General features: G+C 30.2%; 1 protein-coding gene and 1 long non-coding RNA gene across 2 annotated transcripts in view; one reads left to right on the top strand and one right to left on the bottom strand.

The window, feature by feature from the left end:
* LOC119575338 (COP9 signalosome complex subunit 7b-like) overlaps positions 1 to 7,251 on the top strand; it is a gene marked incomplete in the record, with an annotated part of 15,105 nt that overhangs the window by 4,578 nt on the left and 3,276 nt on the right.
* On the bottom strand, positions 487 to 1,842 carry LOC119575340. Its single transcript, XR_005228972.1, has 3 exons — positions 1,696 to 1,842; positions 1,389 to 1,578; positions 487 to 625 (listed from the first exon to the last, which is right to left on the bottom strand). It is a non-coding gene; the product is annotated as an uncharacterized LOC119575340 (long non-coding RNA).

Raw genomic sequence — 7,251 nt, 5'->3', positions numbered from 1 at the left:
TCCCCCAAAACAACTAGTAGGACCAGTGTTCTTATTTACAGCGATTATACTAAAACATGATAATCAAAAAGGAAATTTTTCTGAATGATGACCAATAAATTCTTAAAGATAATTCAAAAGAATAAGAGGAGTCAAGACTATATACAACCTTCATAATTAAATATCTGTCTCCATTCTTCTGGTAATGAAAGACAGACACTCCAAATGTAGGTCTAGCAATAATATATAACCATAAGAGTGAGTAGGTTAAAATGCATAACCATGGTCTAGTGAGTAATATCTTAATAATACTTTATTTCTATTTTATGGAAGTGCTTCCTCTGTAAATGAAGTCAATACTTTTTAAGTTTAACACTCAAAATACAATCTATGTATTTATGACATGCATTATAAACCTTCACTAAATGCATACCTTATCTTCCCACTCATGGCGCCTCATTGCCTCATCCACAACACAGGACTTCAGGCTGTCAAAATGTCATCATGTCCTTCGAAGTTTTGGCTCTCTCCATGAACTTCCTGAACTCATCCTCCAGTGTTTCCCAACCAACTTCTACACACTTCTTGGGAAGCATACCATCAGCCCACTGTTTCAGCTTAATATCTGCTGTTGTGTTAAATGTACCTGTAAGATAAACAATTATGAGGACTGTTAGCAATGCATCAGAATACATGAATATATAATAACACATTTCAAAAGTGAACAAACCAAGTGAAGTAGAACTGAAGTAGAGCAGAGAACTAATCAAACAGAAACACACACACACAAACACTCACTCATAAACACTCTCACTCACTCATTCTCACTTTTCACTCCTCTTTTAATATAAAAAAAATCCAGTTCTCTCTATCTCTTTCCCTCCCCCTTCTCTTTCTCTCTTTTCTCTCTCCACTCTCTCTTTTCTCTCCTCTATTTCCCATTCCCCTCTTCCTGTTCTTTCTCTTTCTCCTCCCCCCTCTCTTTCTCTTTCCACTCCCCCCTCTTTCCCTCCCTCTCCCACCACTCTTCCCTTTTCTCCTCCCCCCTCTTTTTCCCTCTCTCCCCCCCACCTCTCTTCCCTCTCTCCTCCCCCCTTTTTCCCTCTCTCCCCCCCCCTCTCTCTCTTTCCCTCTCAAGAAACTTTTCCAGGGCCTGACTATCAGTTCTGACAAAAATCATACATGTGTCGGGTGCACTAAGCCTCATTTTAATCATCATTAAGAATTATCTTCAAGCAATCGAGTGCCACCCAACATAACTACGACTCTTGCCTTTCTACCCACAATCATCTCGTGTACATGCCTTATATGAGGGGTTCTAAGAAATGTTCTAAAATATGAGCTCCACCAGCTCTATCAGCCATTTGCACTGACCTACCTGAATCTACTTGACTTAAAATCACTCTTACCAGAATTTTCTGTTTTGTGCAGCTGGCAAATAAATGTTTTCAAATATGTGGGTTACCATCTTGTCCCACATCTTTTTTTGACAGAGCATCCTCCCACTGTTTGGGAGAAACCTGGGACAAGTTCACCACTTCATCTAGGATTTCTCCTCGAGCTTTCTCAAAGAGTTCATCACGGTCAAGTTCTCGGGTCCTATGGGAACACATCAATTCTTTATAAAGTGTGTAAAAACATATACGAAAAAGTATTTTCTATGTATTACATAAGATAAGTGCAGAAGCATTTTATAATAAGAAAACTGTTCCCTACCTGGGGAAATTGTTCTTCCACTCTGTCTCTAGGTTAAACGGGTAGCCTTGAAAGCATCAGCCTGCTGTTCCACAGTATCTCTCACCATCTTCCAAAAGCATTCAGAAACAGCAAAGCTAAGATTCCTGGTGGTACACTGATGGCTGTTGATAACTCCACCCCTGTAATATAAATGCTCAAATGTCTGAAAAATGTTTGAATAGGTATGCAAAATTCCAACACAGATTCCAACACTAGAGACCATAAAACATTACATATAAAAAAATCATACTTAAATAATCTTGAGCTTCTAAAGAAGGATTCTTCATAATCCTTTATGGCTTGTATAGAGTCTTCCTTGCTTCCTTCCCTGTCACCACAGCAAAGTAGCCAAGAGCCTTCATTGGGAACAGCTTGCCAGACAGGATTTTTCGTATCTGAAAATATGAAAAAAATCAACTTTGACTTTCAACATTTTCATTTATTATCAAGGCTATAATTAATCTTCCAATATATTCTTTGATAAATAAAGAATTCATATATTGTGTACATACTTGTATATATAGGTATACATACAGGTGTGTGGTGGGGTGTGTGGTGGGTGGTGGGTGGTGTGTGTGTGTGTGTGTGGTGTGTGTGTGGGGTTTTGTGTGTGTGGGGTGTGTGTGTGTGTGTGTGTGTGTGTGGTGTGTGTGTGTGTGTGTGTGTGTGTGTGTGTGTGTGTTGTGTGTGTGTGTGTGGGGTGTGTGTGTGTGCCCCACCTTTTTTGACAAAAACATCCCCCTTTTTTTTCGGGGCGGGCCCCCCAAAAAAATTTTTTGTTTTTTTGGGGGGAAAACCTTTTTGGACAAGTTCCCACTTTTGGGGTTTCTTTCCTTTCCCGAAACCCCCCCAAAGGGGTTACAGGCTTCTGGTCCTTGGGGCAACAATTTTTTAAAAAATTAAAAAAATATAAAAAAATTTTTTCAATTTAATTTCAAACATTTTATAAAAGGCCCTAGTTTTTCCACTTTTTCTTGGTTAAATTAAAGATCATTTTTTACATAATTTAATTTAAAAACATTGGGTGTTTGGGGGTTTGTGGTGTTGTTTGTTTTTTTTGTTGTGTTTTGTGGTTTGGGTTTTGTTTGGTTTTTTTTTTTTTGGGTTTTGGGTTTTTTTTTTGGTTGTTGGTTTTTGTTTTTGTGGTGGGTTCTTGGGGCCTTGGCTTTTTTTTGTCGTTGCCTTTGCTTTCCTTTTTTTATTTATAAAATTTAATTAATATATTTTTATAAAAATAAAATTTATATTTTAATATTTTTTAATATATAAAAATGTTTTTTTTTTTTTTTTTTTTTTTTTTTTTTTTGTTTTTTTTTGGGGTTTTTTTTTTTTTTTTTTTTTTTTTTGTTCTTTTTTTTTTTCTTTTTTTTTTTTTTTTGTATTTATTATATATATATATATAAAAAATTATATAATATTTTATATTATATATATTTTTATTTATTTTTTAATAAAATATTATTAAAATATTTTAAAAATTTTTTATATATTATTTTATATTTTATTATATATATATATATAATTTTATTAAAATTTTTTATATATATAATAATTTTATATATATATATTTATATAAAATATATTTATATATATATATTTTATTTAATATATATTTTTATTTTTTTATTTTTTTTTTTTTTTTTTTTATTATTTATTATTTTTTTTTTTTTTTTTTTTTTTTTTTTTTTTTTTTTTTTTTTTTTTTTTAATATGATATATATATATATTTAAAATTATATTATATATATATTATATTTAAAATTTTTATACATATTTTTTTTTTTTTTGTTTTTTTTTTTTTTTTGTTTTTTTTTTTTATTTTATATAAATTTAAAATTTATATTTTAAAATTTTATATAAAATATTATATATATATATATATTTATTTATAATATTTATTTTTATATATTAAATTTTATATTTTTATTTTATATATATTTATATATTTTATATATTTATAAAATTATTATATATATAGATATAATATATATATAATATATATATATATTATATATAAAATTATTATTATATAATATTTAATATATATATATATATTTTTATTTTTTATTTTTTTCTATTATATATATATATTTTTATTATATATATTATCTATATATAATTATAATTTTTTAATTTTATTTTTATATTTTTTTTATAAAATTTTTCTATTATTAAATTTATATAATATATTTTATATATATATATTTATATAATATATTTTATTTTTAATTTTTATTTATATTTATATATATTTATATATATTTTTTTACTTTTTTATTTATATACTTTAAATTTTATTTATTTAAATTTTTTTATAATATTTTTTTTTATATTTTTTTTTTATTTTTAAAAATTTTTATAATATATCTATATATTTTATTTTTTTTTTTTTTTTTTATATTTTTATCTTCTCTATAATTTTTTTTATTTTTAAAAATTCTATATAAAAAATTTTTTTATTTTTTTTTATTCTTTTTATTTTTCAAAAAAATAACTATATATTAAATAAATTTATCTATATTTTAAATAAATTTTATTATTTTTTTTTTTTATATTTTTTAAATTATTTTTATAATAAATATAATATTTTATATATCTTTTTTAAAAAAATATTTTTTATAAAATTTTTAAATTTATTAATCAAATTTTTTTTTATTTTTTTTTATTTTATATATATTTTATATATTTAATTATATAAAATTTAATATTTTTTTATATTTTTTAATTTTTTTTAAATTTTTTTTATTTTTTTTTTTAAAAATTAAATTATATATATCTTATATTTTTATTTTTTTATTTTTTATTAATTTTTTTTTTTTTTTTTTTTGAAAACTTTTTTCTTCCTTCTGGTTTTGGTCAATTTTTTTCAGCTAAATAAACCTTGGCCCACCAAAAGGTTCGCTTGCCCGGGATCCATCTGACTGACGGATCTGTGACATTTGATCGTTCAGCTCACTGTCCATCTTGAATAAAAAATGATGGCTTTTGGGGTTAAAAATTACTGTTCTGAATACTGCGGATTGCCTCGCGGTATTGAACCTTCTTTTGTTACAGTCTGGAAGAAAAGAAAGAAAAACACGTTACTCAAAACTGTTTTACTAACAAAACGACCCAAGTTTAAAAAAATGAAGATGATTAGAAAAAAATCCCAAAAAGGGAAAGGGGGTTTTGAGAGGTAAATAATATGGATAAATTGCTCCAATTTCTCCCCCCTTAAAAATCGGGGCTTTGAGATACTAAAATTTTAAAATTTCTCAAAAATTAAAGGAGGCACTATTTTTTAACATTTGATCTGAGCTATCTCCACTGAGCACACCTCTAAAAAACTGGCAGGCTGTTTTCCTTTTCTTCTATTCAAGGGGAGTAGAAAGTGTGGGGAAAGAAAATTCTGGACGCCGGGAAAATTCATTCCTGCTACACCCCTGAAACCCTCACAGGCCCCCACCCTATTACCCTCCATCTCCCTAAGCATAAACTAAGATTTTCCTACTTTTATTTACAGTAAATAATAATTAAATATATATTGTAAATCACTTTTATGCTTTTTATGGCTGGGCAAAAGGGTTTTGGGGTGGGCCCTTTAGTCTTTAAAGGTAATAACTCAAAAAAACAAAATCATCTACGCTCCTAGCTATCGCTTCACCCCCCTACTCCACTTGTATCATATACTTACACTGATGATTCCTGGTAGGTCAACAACACCACCCTTTTTGATCCGGGGCCTTTTATGTCATTGAAATAATTCATGCTGACTTGCGCCAAATCGGACATTTTAAGCATTCTAAGCTCCACCTTTTTTGAAAAAACACAGGATAATAATACATTATTTCTCATCTTTTTTTTTCAGTATTTTTACACCAGCCTTACTGTGTCTGTGCTAACCTACCCCTTTCCCGGGTTCACTCGTTCAGATTCCTTGGTGAATAAAACTCCTTTTTAGTCCTTAAGGGAGGCAATTTTATAGGGTCCCTCGCTGAGCGTTACCATGACCTGCACGGGTCATCATCTCCCCCTCCCCGAGGGAAATTTTTGCCTAAAAGGGGGTGGTGGTAGTTTTTGATATTGGACCCTTTCAAAAGGTATCATCATTCTCCTTCCCTTTCTCCCTCTTTATTCATATCTCTGTATGTGTTTTTCTCTATTGTATCTTTCTCAGTGTGCATCTCTTTTTCCGGGGCCACTCTCTTCCTCTGTTTGTGTACCCTCCTCCCTCCCTTCCCTCTCTTGTATAAGGTTTATTCCTATCGGCCTTTGCATATGTAAATGCATAGAAAAAAAAGTATAAACCAAATTTGAACAATAAAAGTTAAAAAAAATCCTACAGTGCATAAATAAACTGGAGGTTAAAATTTCTGGGGAAAAAATATCATCCATGGGCCTTTGCATTCTTGAACAATTAAAGTACTAAATCAAAAAAAAATCTCCCCTACAGCCCTTAAGGGAGAGAAAAAATAAAAAAAAAACAAATTCCACACATAGTCATAAAAAGTAAAGAAAATCCAAAAATTGTTTGTTCTGAAAATTGAGCCCCTGACAAATATTGATATATGCTCATTGTGCATTGGTCCCTATCTGCTTCTTTTTTAGTTCACCCACTAAAATTGGGGCCCCCCTGTAGAAAATTACAGACTGAAACATACTCATTCTGACCATAATAACAAAAATCTAACCTCATCTTTCCTAAATAAGTACAACAAAGACCTTTCACTACACCTTTAAACCCAACCCACCTGTGCCCCCACTCCACACAATCTTGCCCCAGCTCTGGTCCCCAACCACTACCCCCCTTGGGAAGTGATCCCGTGTGTCATAGCTGCTGTCATAGTCCAGAGTTCATCCACACCTCACGTACATGCAATGGGGACTTTTTTAATTTTTCTTTTGTGCTATTTTTTCACCCCGCTCTGGCATCACGCTTTCCCGAGCTCCTTGTTCTCCTTCTCCAGGCGCTCCACTTCCTTCTGGTACTTGAGCTGCACCTGCATCAGCTCCTCCTGTAGGCTTTCATACTTTTTCTCTTATTGTCTCTGTAAAAAGGATGAAAGTAAAGTAAAATAAAATAACTTTGGGGGATGGACTCACAGTTCTCCAATACACAAACGATCCACATTAATGAGGGAACAACTATTCCCTATCCAGCTAAACAAACAGGATAAAGGAAAATGGAAGAATAAAAATTGTTAATGGGGGAAAAACAAGAGTAGAAGAATACAATAACGGGAAAAAACATTTATAAACCCAATTGAATAATAAGGGACTATGAAAATCCCAATCCAAAAAAAAAAGACAAGAAAAAAAGAAAAGGAAAAGAAATATGCATCAGGTAAATCCGGAAATTTTTGCTTTAGATAAAAACAAAACATTCAAAATTGTCTAGCCTTAAAGCAAAAATAAATCTATAGAATAGAAAAAAAGTTTTTCAGTGTTCTCCAGCATTTATTCTCACTCATTCTCCTGCCGGGCTCAAGACTTTAATTTTACATTTGTGGTAGGTTTGCTACACAAGAACCAAATAGCAACTGGCAGCTTTGGAGG

The sequence above is a fragment of the Penaeus monodon genome, chromosome 7, assembly GCF_015228065.2.
Source record: "Penaeus monodon isolate SGIC_2016 chromosome 7, NSTDA_Pmon_1, whole genome shotgun sequence".
NCBI classification, from domain to species: domain Eukaryota; kingdom Metazoa; phylum Arthropoda; class Malacostraca; order Decapoda; family Penaeidae; genus Penaeus; species Penaeus monodon.
Note: the sequence above shows the minus strand (reverse complement) of the source record. Positions and strands in the feature narration are given on the sequence as shown.